This window comes from Malus sylvestris, chromosome 15 (genome assembly GCF_916048215.2).
Source record: "Malus sylvestris chromosome 15, drMalSylv7.2, whole genome shotgun sequence".
In the NCBI taxonomy this organism is placed as follows: Eukaryota; Viridiplantae; Streptophyta; class Magnoliopsida; order Rosales; family Rosaceae; genus Malus; species Malus sylvestris.
Window position 1 is genome coordinate 26,849,492 of NC_062274.1, and position 18,068 is coordinate 26,867,559.

Sequence of the window (18,068 nt, forward strand, 5' to 3'; positions counted from 1 at the left end):
TCTCTTATGTTCATTCCAAAAACGTTCCTAACCATAGGATTGCCAATTAGGTATTGACAATCCGCTAAGGTTAGTATGTGTTATGTTGACTCAAGCGTGAGTATGACTAGTCTCAAGTCATTTAGTGTTGGACACTAAGACAAACACATAGGTGCTCGAAAGAGTAATCGAGTACACTGAACGATCAAAAGAGAGTTCGAACATACATGTCATGTAAGAACTCGAAAATTGCAATATCCAAAGTAGTCCTTTGACCTGAGGCATCATAGATGTCTAATGGTTAGGTCTTTGATCTTTGATCATGTTAAATGGCATTCCATTGGAGTGTCCACGGCATTGTTGGGGTCAAGCTATCTAGTCATGTAGGCATATGAATGCACAACAAGGGATCTCTAACCTTCCATGGTGGAAGGAGAATACTCTAAGATATGATTCTAAAGTCTTTGGCCAAAGCATATGAATATGACTTAGGAAGTTTGTTCCAAATCATATTCAAGGGAATCATATAGATAAGTATCACATTGGATAGTAGACATGAAACCAACTATCACTCAAACAATGTGATTAAGAGTATTGTATTAGAGAATGACCGTATTGCATTGTAGTTGTAACTGGATAGGTTCTCCAACCACTTCTACTTAGCTTGGGTAACCATGACATACTGCTAGGTGTCACTCATGGTTTGTGGAAGCCCTAAATGATTAGCAAACACTAATCATTAAGGGAGAATTGAAATGTGGTTTCAATTCACAATCGATCGTTAAGAGTAACAATCGCCCACTACCTCGCTAATTGGAACCTAATGGATCGTACACCGAGTAAGGATGTATGTGAGGAAATTAAATAAAATGGATAAGCAATTAAATGGTTTAATTGATGAATGGTCAAGATTAATTAATTAGTTAATTAATTTTACGAAAGGTTCGTATTGGGCTTTTAAGTTGGTTTTGGGCTTCGTGTCCCAAAAGCGTTTTGGTCCAAAAGGCCCATTATGTTTAAGTTGTATGACAACTAAAACAAAATGGGCAAATAGCCCAATAACATTAATATGGCCGGCCATTAGGGTGAATGGGCAAGCTTGGATTAATTACAAGTTTGCCACTCACTTGAAATGAAGTATAAAAGGAACTTTATGGCTTTATTTCTCATAAGGGTTTTCTTAAAGAAATTGGGTGAAACACTTTCTCTCATTTTTCTCTAAAGAGGCCGGCCACTTAGGGGAGGGACATCTAGCAATCTCTTCTTCCCTAAGTCATCCATATTATCTTCACAAGATACATCCTTGGTGTGGAGACTTAGAGACATCAAATTTTTGGTGTTTTGGAGAACAAATCCTCAAATCCTCAAAGAAGCAAAGGAGTACTAAAAGGAGGAAAATCACAAGGAATATCCAAGGAGCTTGGAGGTGACTTGAAGGCCCTCCACTTGGGTGAATCCCTTGTGTAAACAAGGATGAGCTTCAAGGGTAAAGAAACTCTAAATCTTTACTTCTCTTTAATGTTGTTAAAGAGTTTATTGGTTCACCATACACTAGGCTTTGAAAGTCATGGGTTTTATGAATTGTTTTTTAATGCATGCCTACTTTAAAGTGTTAATAGTATGCATATGTATTCAAATGTTCTTACTTGTTCTTAGCTAGGACAAAATTTTTCCTTCAAGTGGTATCAAAGCCTAGGCTTAGTTTATGGTGAATCCTTTTGGGTTTTGTGATTTTCATGATTTATGATTTAAATGTTGTAAATGTTACAAGCTTTGTTCTTGCTTTTGAATATATAAATTTTGTTAGAAAATTTAGCATCTCAAATGTCGTAGATGTATTTCATTTAAGCATGAATGTTGGAACTAAAATTTGGTGCCATGTATTTTGGGAATTTCGGCCAAATCCTTAGGGTGATTTTTTGGGTTCATGTTTGTCTTGTTAAAATGGTTTTAAGGTGACTTTTGGAACCCCTAAGTACCCTAGGATATTAGCCCTCTTTTGAGTGGTGAAAAATTGAGTTTTGGTGAGTGAAAACATCCATGGAGCTATTATGAGTTTTCATGGTGTTCTTCAATGTTCTTGAAGTTCTTGCCAAGAACAAAAAGGTTTTGAATTTTTGATTCAAAAGTTTTATGTTTTTCATAAAGTTTTGGTTTAATTTTGATGGGTGATAGTTATTGGTGAAGCATTAATTTTGGCTTTAATGTTTGACAAAACTTATTAATGTTTTACAAAACATTTTCTTACAAACCATCAATTTCACCTTTACCTCACCCACCAAAATCAAGTTGCATAAAATCCCTTTCACACTCATTCACACCTCTAAAACCGGCCACCCCCTAGTGGGGGTACTTTTGGGGTCTTTTATGCAATTACATAAAGTTTTGATACTTTTGTGTATTTGCACTTTGGCCCAAAAGTTTACATTTTTACGTTAAGGCCCAAAAACTCTAAAGGACGAATTGTTTTGATCCTTTAATGGTGTTTTTACATTAATAAAATTTTGGGATCTAGTTGTAATTACATGAAGTTGTGGACTATTGTGTTTTTACAAAGTGACCCCAAAAGTTTTTGTATTTGCATTATGGCCCAATTGTTGTGGTCATAGTTTCCTTTTGGCCCAAATAAAATGAGAACAAAAATTGTTTTGTCTCTTTAATGAGAATTGGATTTTCATTTCATTTAGTTCCCTTTAAATCAATTCTATGGATCCAAAAACCAATTGTTTAAGTTGCTTTCTTAGATAATGTGATTAATTGAGAAAATGGTGATTATGAACCAAAGGCCTCGATAATTGAGCTATGTGATTGGCCGCTTTACATTATGAATGTTTGGGTTTGGTAGTGTAGATTTGAATGTAATTTGATTAATTCAATTTGTTGTAAATGGACATAAGTCCATCATTTGTGTTGTAAAAGGGCATAAGCATTCTTATTATTTCATGTATTCCTTTTGTTTATATGTATGCAAAATGGAATAGTTGGGTCCAACGCCCAATAGGAAATAACGGTTTAATTGGATTAAACACGTAACTAAAATCAACAACTATCTACCTTAAACCCAAGGTCCAACACAAGGCTCGTGTTGGATCAAATTAATCGGTTCATAATCATCCTAAGACCTAATATAACTATATAGCCCATATGAGGATGCAATGCATTCGTTAGTAGTTCCATATAGTCTCACTTATTTCTTCGAAATAGTGGCAGTATTATAAACTACTAAAATCATATTAACTTGGACCAATAGTTGTGATAGGCCCATGTTCTTTTAATATGATTAAAATGATTTTGATGTAGCCCAAAACTACTCCCTCGACAAACGAATATTAAGTTGATAAGCGAGAGATGTTTTGAACATCTCTTCGTAGGCCTTCCACCGTGGTGGGCTCCAATCGTTTGTGACTCATGCACTGGCTTCACCCTATCATGGGGGAGTTCAAAGTATGTGCTTACATCCAGGAGGAGTCCATAAACATATGATGAGGTGAGTGTAGGCAACGAGGATAGCCGACATCGTATCATCGTGAGGCTATTCTTGAACCCCTTCACAAACTAAGCATGGTGGGAATAACTTAAACTAAGTGCAATGGAGCCGACATCGTATCATCGTGAGGCAAAATTCTCTAGAGGCCAAACGGATGGGTAATTACAAAAGGTTGTAAATGAATAATGCGTTATTCTCTCATCATTATTTTTGCTAACCAACATCGTATCATCGTGAGGTGGGCTTGGTAATGGTGAGTCTCCCATACCCCACTAAGAGTTCAATATAACTCTCGAATTCTATTGAGGGATGTGGAATTTGCCAAAAATAGTGGGTGGTACTATTTGATTCAAAGACCCAATCAAATAGTTTTAAACAAACAATCTAATACGATTTCTGTTATGTTATGTAGTTAACGACATGCCTAAAATTATACCCACCATTATACTTGACAAAAAGGGCCTTAAGGGCCAACGTTTCCTTGCTTGGTATCGCCACATTGAGAATGTCTCAAAGGTGAAAGACATATTGTATGTGCTTAAGAAATCCCCTCCTCATATACCTCCTACGAAACTAGCTTTAAAGGAGGAGTGTCAAAATAATGTTAGACACTATGAGGATGATTTACAAGCCAAATGCTTAATCCTTACTTCACTTAGTGAGGAGCTTATGAAACTACATAAGCACATGGATACTTCTTGTGCCATGGTTGAAAGTTTGCATAAGATGCATGACATTGAGACTAGTAATGTACGATTCTCAAATGTTTGTAGTCTAATGAATGCCAAAATGGCAAAGAGGACATCGGTCCATAAACATGGACAAAAGATGGAAAAGATATTTAAAGATCTTAAAAGTTTAGGAACTTCCATCGATGGGAAAATGGCCCAAGACTTTTTCCTTGCATCTCTCTCGGATGATTTCACTAAGTTTATTGTAAACTATAAAGTGAATAGATTCGATCATGCTTTAAACGAGATGATTGACATGTGCTGTAAATTTGAAAAAGGTTTCAAAAGGGACAGTGGGAGTGAGAATGCAATCACAAGGAAAAGGTTGCATAAAAAGAAGGCAAAGAAATCCAAAGGAACATGCTTTCATTGTGGAAAGGATAAACGTTGGAAGAAGAAATACAGGGTGCGCATTGCGAGCCTTATGACACGAAATTTTGAAGAGACTATTTCTGTCATAGATAGTGCTTTTACAGTGAGCTCCAATTCCTGGATATTTGATTCAGGCGCTAGTCAACATATCTGTAATACGATGCAGGGACTAGCGGAGAGCAAATCACTGCGCAATGGGGAGATGGTTGTGCGAGTTGGGAACGGCACTAAAATCTCTGCAAAAGCAATAGGCACCTACATGCTTAACCTACCCTCTGGGGAAGTCCTGGAACTTAAAAATTGTTTATATTTTCCTTCATGTATAAAGAATTTGATTTCCATCTCTAAGCTTTTACGAGATGGGCACTCAGTATTGTTTGACAAAATGAGTTGCACTTTATACTTGAATGGTCGTATTATCTCTCATGGTAATATGATAGAGGGACTTTTTCACCTAGAGACGAATAGTGGGATGCACTGTATTGCAAGCGGGAATACCTCAAAACCCAAAAAGGCTAGAGAAGAAGTTAACCAAGAAAAGATGTGGCATCTTAAACTTGGACATGTGAACCTTGATAAGATTCACAAGATGTCGAAAGACGGATATATCCACCCATTAGGTAATGACCAGATGGGTACTTGTGAATGTTGCTTGAAAGGGAATATGACCAAATCTCCATTTACTGGAAAAAAGAGCGTGCCACTGAAATTCTAGGGTTAATCCACACTGACGTATGTGGACCTATGTCTACTACGTCGAGAGGAGGCTTCTCCTACTATATCACATTCACCGACGATCACTCTCGGTTTGGCTATGTGTATCTTATGAAGTACAAGTCAGAATCCTTTGAAAGGTTCAAGGAATTCAAGAATAAAGTTGAGAAGCAAACTGGGAAACAGATAAAGATCCTAAGATCGGATCGAGGGGGTGAATATCTGAGTAATGAATTCCTAGATTATCTCAAAGAGTGTGGAATAATATCACAGTGGACTCCACCAGGAACTCCACAACTTAATGGAGTTTCTGAAATGAGAAATCGAACTTTAATGAACATGGTTCGTTCTATGATGAGTTCCGCTGATCTACCAATAACATTCTGGGGATACGCTCTATATACAGCAGCTTACTTGCTTAATAGAGTACCTTCCAAATCAGTATCACAAACGCCCTATGAGATATGGCATGGAAGAAAGCCAAGTCTTAATCATGTTAAGATTTGGGGTTGTGAAGCATATGTCAAGAAGCTTGAAGCTACTAAGCTCGAAGCGAGATCAGTAAGGTGCTATTTTGTGGGATATCCTAGAGAAACTATGGGATATGAGTTCTACCATCCAGACGACCAGAAAGTCTTTATCGCCAGAACTGCTAAGTTTCTAGAGGACGAATTCGTTCTCAAAGGAACTATAAGCAAAGAGATGGAAATTAATGAGATTAATAATGAACCACAAACAAGCACTCGACATATTGACAACCCTGTTCCTGAACCCCTAGCTCCACGTAGATCTGAACGGGTTAGTAAGCCACCTAAGAGGTATGGCTTAGACAATGACTTTGCGGAATTGCACCTTTTAGGTGACAATGACACAAAGAAGGACCCTAGGGACTACACTGAAGCAATGTCCGACATTGATTCAAAGAGATGGCAAGAGGCCATGAAATCCGAGATGGATTCCATGTATCAAAATCAGGTCTGGACTCTTGTAGACCCTCCAAAAGGTATTGTACCTGTTGGAAACAAATGGGTCTTCAAGAGGAAGATAGGCGTTGATGGGAATGTGGAGACTTATAAGGCTAGACTAGTAGCCAAGGGTTACAGGCAAAGAGAATGGATTGACTATGAAGAAACTTTCTCTCCTGTAGCCATGATTAAGTCCATTCGAATTTTGCTTGCTATAGCTGCATACCATGATTATGAGATATGGCAAATGGACGTGAAGACGGCCTTTCTGAACGGCTACCTAGAGGAAGAGCTCTATATGACTCAACCCGAAGGTTTCGTGTCCAAGTCTGAAAAGACTAAGGTATGCAAGCTTCAAAGGTCCATTTATGGACTTAAGCAAGCCTCTAGGAGCTGGAACATTCGTTTCGACACTGAAATCAAAACGTTTGGTTTTACTCAAAACGAAGACGACAATTGTGTTTATCAAAAGGTCGTTGGGGATGCAGTTGTATTCCTAGTGTTATATGTAGATGACATATTACTATTCGGGAATGACATTGCAATACTTTCTTCTGTAAAAGTGTGGTTGTCCAAAACCTTCCACATGAAAGATTTAGGAGATGCATCTTATGTACTTGGGATAAAGCTCTATCGTGATAGATCCAGAAGACTAATTGGATTATCCCAATCTATGTATATTGATAAGGTGCTAAGTAGGTTCCAGATGGAACAATCTAAGAAAGGTTTTCTTCCTGTTAGACATGGAATTCACCTTTCTAAGTCCATGGAACCTAAGACTTCTTAAGAGATACGGCAAATGAATACTATTCCTTATGCTTCCGCCATAGGGAGTCTCATGTATGCCATGATATGCACAAGGCCTAATATCGTATATGCTGTGAGCATTACTAGTCGATATCAATCTAACCCAGGACCAGAACACTGGGCAGCTGTCAAGACGGTCCTTAAGTACTTAAGAAGAACTAAGGACATGTTCTTCGTATATGGAGGAGCGGCAGAGTTGCGAGTGGAAGCCTATACAGACGCAGATTTCCAATCTGACGTCGATGATAGAAGTTCCAACTCCGGATATGTATTCACTCTGAATGGTGGGGTTGTCAGTTGGAAGAGCAAGAAACAAAGTGTAATTGCTGATTCCACAACAGAGGCTGAATATGTCGCTGCAGCTGAAGCCGGCAAAGAAGCGTTCTGGATGAAGAAGTTCATCACTGAACTTGGAGTGGTTCCAACCATTACATCACCAATAACTTTGTACTGTGATAATAGTGGGGCGATAGCTCAAGCCAAGGAACCCAAGGCTCATCAAAAGAACAAGCATTTTGACAGGCGCTTTAATATCATTAGAAGATATGCTGCCGAGAGGAAAGTCAACATCCTCAAAGTTGCCTCAGCCGATAACGTAGCAGATCCACTGACGAAGCTAATGTCTCAAATCCAACTTGACCGCCACATGGAAAAGATGGGTATTAGATACATGAGAGGATGGCTTTGAGTGCAAGTGGGAGATTGTTGGAAGTATGCCCACAAAGCCACTCATTTGATGTAATAGCTTTTTGGAATACTTAATGTATTAAACTTTCATATGTTTAATGAAGGGCAAAGCTTATTGTTAATCACTATTTATTGTATCATGTGTTTAAGCAATAAGGGAATCCTAGGGATGTATTTGATCTAAGAGACAAGTGATCTAAGTGAGTTAGATTAACGAGACCATTCTCTTATGTTCATTCCTAAAACGTTCCTAACCATAGGATTGCCAATTGGGTATTGACAATCCGCTAAGGTTAGTATGTGTTATGTTGACTCAAGCGTGAGTATGACTAGTCTCAAGTCATTTAGTGTTGGACACTAAGACAAACACATATGTGCTCGAAAGAGTAATTGAGTACACTGAACAACGATCAAAAGAGAGTTCGAACATACATGTCATGTAAGAACTCGAAAGTTGCAATATGCAAAGTAGTCCTTTGACCTGAGGCATCATAGATGTCTAATGGTTAGGTCTTTGATCTTTGATCATGTTAAATGGCATTCCATTGAAGTGTCCACAGCATTGTTGGGGTCAAGCTATCTAGTCATGTAGGCATATGAATGCACAACAAGGGATCTCTAACCTTCCATGGTGGAAAGAGAATACTCTAAGATATGATTCTAAAGTCTTTGGCCAAAGCATATGAATATGACTTAGGAAGTTTGTTCCAAATCATATTCAAGGGAATCATATAGATAAGTATCACATTGGATAGTAGACATGAAACTAACTATCACTCAAACAATGTGATTAAGAGTATTGTATTAGAGAATGACCGTATTGCATTATAGTTGTAACTGGATAGGTTCTCCAACCACTTCTACTGAGCTTGGGTAACCATGACATACTGCTAGGTGTCACTCATGGTTTGTAGAAGCCCTAAATGATTAGCAAACACTAATCATTAAGGGAGAATTGAAATGTGGTTTCAATTCACAATCGATCGTTAAGAGTAACAATCGCCCACTACCTCGCTAATTGGAACCTAATGGATCGTACACCGAGTAAGGATATATGTGAGGAAATTAAATAAAATAGATAAGAAATTAAATGGTTTAATTGATGAATGGTCAAGATTAATTAATTAGTTAATTAATTTTACGAAAGGTTCGTATTGGGCTTTTAAGTTGGTTTTGGGCTTCGTGTCCCAAAAGCGTTTTGGTCCAAAAGGCCCATTATGTTTAAGTTGTATGACAACTAAAACAAAATGGGCAAATAGCCCAATAACATTAATATGGCTGGCCATTAGGGTGAATGGGCAAGCTTGGATTAATTACAAGTTTGCCACTCACTTGAAATGAAGTATAAAAGGAACTTTATGGCTTTATTTCTCATAAGGGTTTTCTTAAAGAAATTGGGTGAAACACTTTCTCTCATTTTTCTCTAAAGAGGCCGGCCACTTAGGGGAGGGACATCTAGCAATCTCTTCTTCCCTAAGTCATCCATATTATCTTCACAAGATACATCCTTGGTGTGGAGACTTAGAGACATCAAATTTTTGGTGTTTTGGAGAACAAATCCTCAAATCCTCAAAGAAGCAAAGGAGCACTAAAAGGAGGAAAATCACAAGGAATATCCAAGTAGCTTGGAGGTGACTTGAAGGCCTTCCACTTGGGTGAATCCCTTGTGTAAACAAGGATGAGCTTCAAGGGTAAAGAAACTCTAAATCTTTACTTCTCTTTAATGTTGTTAAAAAGTTTATTGGTTCACCATACACTAGGCTTTGAAAGTCATGGGTTTTATGAATTGTTTTTTAATGCATGCCTACTTTAAAGTGTTAATAGTATGCATATGTATTCAAATGTTCTTACTTGTTCTTAGCTAGGACAAAATTTTTCCTTCATCATGGTGGCGATGGTGTAATTATTTTTGCTGCCTACTCTGTTGATCTTGTATGAACCTTCCCAGATGGGACCCATCTTTTTGGAGCATTCTTTGTGGGCAATGATGAAGGCTTTGCTTAGGACTAGATCTCCGAGTTGGAATTACTGGATCTTGGCCCTTTTGTTGTAGCTGGTGAGGAGCTGCTACTGATAGGCTACAATGCGGGTGATGGTCTGCTCGCGCTTCTCCTCTGCCAGATCTAAGCTTATGGCCATCTCCTTACTGTTCTACTCAATGCTTGGTAATAGAGTAGTGATACTTGGCTTGATGACATTCAGATGAATGATTGCTTCTTAGCCAAATGCCAAAGAGAAAGAAGTCTCACGGTTGCTCGTCTTTTGGTGGTGCGATGTACCCATAGACATCCGGAGAGCTCGTCTGACCATTTTCCCTTCTTGTTGGTAAGGGATTTCTTGAGGTAGTCGAAAATAGTTTTGTTGGATGCTTTGGCTTGCTCATTGCCTTGAGGATATATTAGCAAGGACATGTGCTGCTTGATGCTATACTTTAAGAAGAACTTCGCCAAATCTCTGCCCATGAATTGCGGGCCGTTGTGGGTGACGATGGAATAAGGGATGCTAAATTGGCAAATGATGTTCCTTCATTTGAAGTGCTTTATGTCTGTCTGAATCGTGGTCGTCATGGGCTCTGCTTTTACCCATTTGGTGAAGTAGTCGGTTGCCACGATCATCATACCTCTGCCCCTAGTAGCAAGTGGCATAGGTCCTACCAGGTCGATTGCCCACTGCATGAACGGCCAATGACTCGTCTGCTGGTGTAGTTCGCTAGCAGGCAGTGCTGATACCAGCTTGTAACGTTAGCAGCGGCCGCACTTTTGTACTAACTCCTTATCATTTTGGTGCATGGTAGGCCAATAGTAACTTGTGTCAAGAGCCCTTTGTGCCAAGAATCGACCTCCAGAATGATTTCCACAAATGCTTTCATGGATTGACCTTAGAACTTTCAAGTCATCGGGATGTGCTAAGCAGCGGAGATGTGGTTCGGTGCAGGATCTTCGGATGAGAATGCCGTTCCACATGTAGTAGCGTACCCCCTTGATTTGGAGTTTCCTAAACTCTAATCTTTCGGTGGGGAGTGTACCGTTGACCCGGTAGTTTATAATAGAACTTTGCCAGTTGGGAGTTACACTAACCTGTGACACTTTGGCTGCCGGTTCCATCTTTATGTTTAGCTTGTCTAGATATTCCACCGAAATAGAGTGTTTGAATTGGTGGTCGAGAACGGAGTCCTAAGCAGGCTAGCACATCTGCATGGGCGTTGTCTGCTCGGGGAACTTGAGTGAAAGTGTAAGTCTGAAATGCCTCAAGTTGCTTGCGTACTTTCTCTAGTTATTACACCATCCTCGGATGTTTTTCTGTGTACTCCCCAGTAGTCTGGCTGGTGATTAGCTGGGAATAAGAATGAATTGCGAGCTTCTTCACCACCAAGTCTTTTGCCATTCGGAGGCCTACTAGTAGGGCCTCATACTCTGCTTCGTTGTTAGATGATTTGAAGCTTAGAGTGATCGCCTATTCAAGCATTGAGCTGTCTGGGGTGACAAGAACCACGGCTGCTCGCGAGCCTTTGTAGTTGGATGCACCATCAATATGCAAATGCCAGAAATCTCCATTGAGGGAGTATGTGCAGCTAAAGTGTGCCTGGTTGCTTTTGAGGCGTCGTTAGGCCGTTCTATTTCATTGTCAAGGCTAGACGTGAAGGCGAGGGTAGAGAGCCATGTAGCTAAAGCCATGTTACATGTAGCAGGAGATGCTCAACTTCCGGTGTTGGGCCACTCTAGAGCTGAATAATGGAGCAAGGGTTGGCTAGGGTCGTGTGACGCGCAGCAAAAGGTAGTGCTCAACTATCGGTACATGTTGCTCTTATGTAGAATCTTATGGGGTGACGAGGACAAAACTTGCTTCTGAGTGTTCCTTCCAGTGTTCTTCTGCCCTTGGCGTGTCTTTTGGGTAGAGTTGTTGCGTTCGTCAGAAAACTTTGCATCCGCCAAGGTCTACGCCTTTATCATCATGCGTATGGATTCAGCGGAATAGTGTGTCATGATGATGACTGCGTGCTTTTGAAGGTAAAACTTGAGTTTTCGGGTTACAACAACTATCGCCAAAGTTATCTTTTGAATTTCTAATAACATTGAGGAGAGCTTTTGAATTGTAGAATACAATGTAGAATATTTGAATTTCTAATAGCATCAATGAGAGTTTTTGAACTGTAGAATACAGTGTAGAATACAAATAGTCGAGCCCCTAGTTATTCTCGCATGATGATATAGCTTATTGCTGCTTTAGATACTGTCAAACATACGAATAAGTCATCTGCTGCTTCCGGTTTTGATAGTAGGGAGGTGATGTCGGGTACTTCTTCAAGTTTTTGAATGTGCATTGGCGAGCCTCGTCCCAAAGTGCATGCTTCTCTACTAGAGTGAAAGAGTTTACCACATTTAAATCTTCTTTCATGATCAATTTTCCAAATAACAGGCTGTCTTTGGAAGGCTGCTATAGCTATCGAGTCGTTGCATCCGACTATCCTTGACATTGAAAAAATGGTTGGACTTCTTTTTTATCGAGCGATAGGATGAATATTCTTTGGTGAAAACCAAAGAAAGTTCGTCGAAACTCCGAATGGATTGTGGCGGTAGGGTGTAGAACCAATCTTACGCATCGCCTTGTAGAGTGGTGGTAAATATCTTGCACATGAGATCATCGTTGTTTCGATAGAGGATCATTGCGCTTCGGTAGTGCTTTAAATGTCTCTCCGAGTCTTTATCCCCTTTGAAATATGTGAAATGTGGCATGCTGAACTCGCGTTAAGGCTCTGCCTGCTCGATCTAGTCCGTGAAGGGTGACCTGCATATGTTGGTCATGTTTCGTCGTAGTGCCTCGTCGGCGAATATCTTTACAGGCTGCCTATTGAACTTGAGCCGGATTGAGTGACTACTTCTCTCTGTTCGTCGTGCTGCCTGCTCCGATGTGAGGTGGATGATGCTCCTTGCGGGCTTAACCGCGAATGAACACTTCACCTGGAAAGTTTCTCATGTTGACTATCGGAGTGTGACCCCAACTATGAATGTATGCTAGTCTGTGGGCCTAGTCAAGAGTGCACGCTCTTAAGACTGGAGTATACACTATCTCGGGGGCCCAATCAGGAGTGTACATTGCCCGAACGCTTGGTTCGTGGCTGGTCGAGTGGCTTCTTGCCGGGACACTGCTAGAGAGGTTCTTTGTCTGCCTTTGTCCTACTTCAGGACACCTCGTCTTGGGCATGTTGCATCTCAGTGCGCTGCAAGAGTTAGTTCACCAAGGTCGTCTGTTATGCGAGAGCGCTTGTCAACTTTATGACTTGTCAAGACAAGTGTTATTCTCCATTTAGGTTGGAATAACTTGAAAGGAATGCATCTCCTTGAGGAGTGGAAGTGTGGTAGACTCCGGATGTGAGATTTGAGTTGGGAAATGTCAAATACCCAGAAACATGTGGTGAAAATGCTCCATGTTCGATCGTTGGTTCGAAAATTTGGAGCCGGGACGGTTGAACTAATTTTGAATCGATTCAGGCTACTTGGAAGGCCACGGGAGCAGACTGGGCCGTAGAAGCAGGTTGGGCCATGAAAGTGGGCTGCTAAATTGGAGCAGGCTGGGCCACGGGAGTGGGTTGCTCGGCGGGAGCAGGCTGGGCCACCAAAGTGGGCTGCTTGGCTGGAGCAGGCTGGGCCACGGAAGTGGGCTGCTCGGTAGGAGCAGGCTGGGCCACAGGAGTGGGCTGCTTGGTGGGAGTAAGTTAGGTCAAAAGAGTGGGTTGCTTGGTGCGTGATGCATGTGAGAGTAAGGCTTGGGCCGTGGCCTTAGTGACGTAAGCCGCCTTGGATGGCACGGCTCGGGCCGTGGTGGTGCCGCTCCACTTATTGTCGCATTTAGCCTCATGGATCGCCGTGGTCCCATTCCTTGGATATTGGAATTTTCACTCATGGAATTTTCTAAATTTCCAGCCATTGTATTCTTCTTTTACGTTTTATCAAAGAATCTTTGCAAATAAAAAATTCTAATAATAAGAACGTATGAAAAAATACAAGTAAACTAGAAAATGGAGAAAAACCTTTTTTTTATGCGAGAATCTTCTACGAGTGTAGATTTCTTCTCTCAATGAAAGCACTAATTTGTGGATGCAAATTTCTTCCTCCTTCTTCTTGGACAAAATTGCACCTACAAAACAATTAACACCTTAGGGTCAAGACCAAGAGCCTTACGCACCCACGATGAATGGGGGGAGCTTTGGCCGAAGAACCTCTGATACTAAAGTTAGAATTTAGAGAGAAAAAGTGTTTAGAGAGTTTTTGGAATTTTGCAAGAGTGTGAACCTCCCTTTTTGGAGAAAATGGGGTAGCTTATATAGAGTATGGCCGGTCCCCTTTGGAGACAAGGTGGCCGGCCTTTGGGATGTTTTTTGGGTGTTATTTGGTGATTAATTAGCAATTAATATATTGATTAGAAATAAATATATTAATTGGCTAATTAACATAATAAAAGGAATGTTTTTGGGAGGTTATGGAATGAATCAAATAAATAGCTAATTGATTAGCTAAAAAATGAAGAATGAGGTAAAAAAATATATGGAATGAAATAGGTTTTGGGAGTTACCATGTAGAAGGGACTTGATGAGATAGGTTTTGAATTGTTACCTGTTTTGGGCACTTTTGATTTAGTTGAAGGATGATTGCCCACTGCTCGCACGTAGAAATCCCGTTGTACCTCAAGGGTATTTTTGTCCTTTTTTGTCCAAAGATCCACGTGTCGCCTTGTGATTATTTTTGGCTCCACATACTTTAACCACACTTTGAGACCACATGATTATATATCAATTAATGGTAGGACTACTACTTTATATCATTAAAGAAGAAATCCAATCGTCAACTGATACATCATGTTGTCTTCAAAATATAGTATCTCTAGCATTATTCATTGACTTGATATTAGAAGGGTAATTTCTCTTAATCCTCTTTAATTTTTGATTAAATACTCTCTATATTGATTTAATATTGGAAGGTTAACTTCAACATAGAAAAAAACATTTAAAGCCTAAAAAAAATTTAATTAGCTCACAACTCCAACTATGTACAACTATGTATTATACCCTCTTGTAAATATTGTCTATTTATTTTATTAACATTTATGTAAGGCCCATTCTCACTTAAAATCCTAACTTCGACATTGATCAAATTGGTTTACAGATAAAGGTTGAATCAATCTAGGTTCAGAGTCATAATCAAGACGGAAAGACTTAGCAGTGATGGAGTTTTCGGCCGAGAATAATTTTGAGTATAATAAAAAAAATATGCCGAGAAATTGGAATAGTATCAGAATTTTACAACTCAGCTAACTTGGACATCATAAATTCGCCCCCTATAAATATGAGGTTTTTTTTACCAAAGAAAAAAAAAAGACGTTTTGCAACATAGAGAGCCCCTTCAACCCAATAAACAACTCAAAATGCTCAACCCCAAAAACCCCACTCTACGCGAAACCCTGAGAAAAATAAACTATGCTAATCCCTTGTCAACTTATCTTCAGTATGGATAAACAGCTAACAACATTATGTTTGATGCAAGGAAGAACCAAGGGTCTTGAAGAGACGAGGGATAGATGACCTGTGATTCACTCAACTAGGGGCAAAGGAACTTTCTTGACATCGTTAATCGTGGATTCACTCGCACAATCAAGCCAAATGCTTGATTGGAGAAGGAGAAATCACTCACTTCAAATGCAAAGGCAAATAAACTATTTTTTATTAATCAAGTCTCCTAAACATACATATAGAGTCCTTTAAATAGAGAGATTACAATACATTGGGAGGATAGATACTTAATACTAAGACTAGAGTTACTAAGAACCTAATAAAACATAGCTTTGAAAGATGAGAAGCTGCAAACAATCAAAATTCAATATAAGAATTATATTTATTGTCATACATTGCATCATATCCTCTTCTCTCGAAAAAACTTGTCCTTGAATTTTAGTTGACTTTGGTTTTCCCTTGATCGTTTGGAAGGCCTTTCCTACTTTTCCATAACAGGTACAATAGCACAAGAAATTTAAGAGTGTTCGAATTCTTGATCCATATTCTTTCTTCAAATGGATAAGCGTGAAATGAAACATGACTGAAATGGTGAACAAGGCTTCTCTTCTTCAAATACTTTCTTCTAACCAAATCATCATGATAAAGAAATTTATCCCATATATAATCATGAATATCAGAGTAAGGAGTTTTTTCCCAATAAAGAAGTTGCCCATTTAAGTTTGAATTTACCACCTCGCTCATAAATTGTAAAGTTTCCTTCATATCCACAATTTTTAGTTGGTGCTCAACATTCAAGAAACTACCTTCAAGAATCTTATTGATCGCGTGAATAACAATATCATCTTCAAAGAAATTATACAAACTTGAGGAGTATAACTTGCTTACCACGCTAACATCCTCATCAACTTCATTCACAAAATGATCATTGACTTCATCGTCATGACCATATTCACCGTAAATTGGTGAGGAATTTCAATAATCGAAATTAATTTCTTCAACCATTGATATTCAAACAAATGGAAACATTACCCATGAACTTCTAACGCAAACGAAAAACCTACTTTGTTGCCACTTGATGCAAGAAAGAACCAAGGGTTTTGAAAAGACGAGAGATAGATGATATAGGATTCACTCAACCATAGGTGACGGAGCTTGCTTGACATCACCATTCATGGATTCACTTGCATGACCAAGCCAAACGCTTGATTAGAGAAAGAGAAATCATTCACTTCAAATTAGTGCACAAGACAAATAAACTATTTTTCATTAATCAAGTCTCCTAAACATACATATGTAGTTATTTTTCATTAATCAAGTCTGCTAAACATACATATGTAGTCCTTTAAATAAAGAGATTACAATACATTGGTAGGATCGATACTTAATACTAAGATTATAGTTACGAGAAATCTAATAAAACATATCTTTGAAAGATGAGAAGCCATAAACAATCAAATTTAATATAAGAACTATATTTATTGTCGTAAATTGCATCAGCACTTGATGTAGGAAAGAATCAAAGGACCAAGGGAGATAACCTGGAATCGCTCAACCAGGGGCAACGAAGCTCACTCGACGTCGCTAATCATGGATTCACTCACACGACCAAGCCAAACGCTTGATTAGAGAATGAGAAATCACTCACTTCAAATGCACAAGGGAAATACACTATTTTTCATTAATCAAGTCTCCTAAACATACATATGGAGTCCATTAAACAGAGAGATTGCAATACATTGGTAGGATAGATACTTAATACTAAGATTATAATTACAAGGGATCTAATAAAACATAGTTTTGGAAGATGAGAAGCCACAAACAATCAAATTTAATATAAAAACTATATTTATTGTCGTACATTACGTAGTTTGCCTGATTGCTGAACATCCAACACACAAATATAACATGTTGTCTGTATTGTACTCTTGATTAACTTTTCCATTTCCAAAAGCACAAAAGAGAGATACTTCACAAAATTGTGGAGGAACTCCTCTAAAAATAGTTCATGGCCAATTCATAGAAGCTTGTGTTTATGATTAGAACCATTCATATTATAAAACATTGTGTAAAAATTATCTCTGTAAAAAATCAATTAAAACTAGGGTCGTTTAGTTAATTAATGTAGTTACTAAATAGATTTTTAGTACTTTTATATTGATTATGACCATATGTTTTTATACAATAATGACTAAATGATATCATATTTTATATTTTTTTTTGCAGAAATAATGATAGTTTATAATAGGAACATTTCCAATCATAATAAAAAAAAAAAGTTTCTTGAATCACCCATTAACAACTTTGCGTAGGGATTTCTTGGGCAATGGGTACATTCATTTCAAAGTTTTTGTACAATTTAAATTAGCAAGAAAGTTAAAATCACAACAGAGTAAAAGAAAATTTAAAGGGTAAATTACATAATACCCCTCAGGTTTGAGGTCTATTACAACCCCATACAACATCTTTAAAATATTTCACTTTCATACCTGATGTACTATTTTATTTCAAAATAATACCTCCGTTATATTTTCCATCCATTGATCTGTTAAGCGTTGACGTGACTGCCACATTTGTGCCACATGGCTGCCAAATGTGTGCCACGTGGTAAAAACCCCCGCTACCTCTCCCCACCCTTCTCCTTCCCAAGCCTCCCAGCCACCTCTCTCTCCTCCACTCTCTTCACCTCCCCTCCCATCCAAAAACCCACCTCATCCCACCCCACCCCCACCTTCCCCTAGCCCTTTCTCCTCTTCACCCCCACCCCCTTTCCCCCCGCACAGACCCTATTCCCTCATCTACACAGCCCACTCCTTAAATCC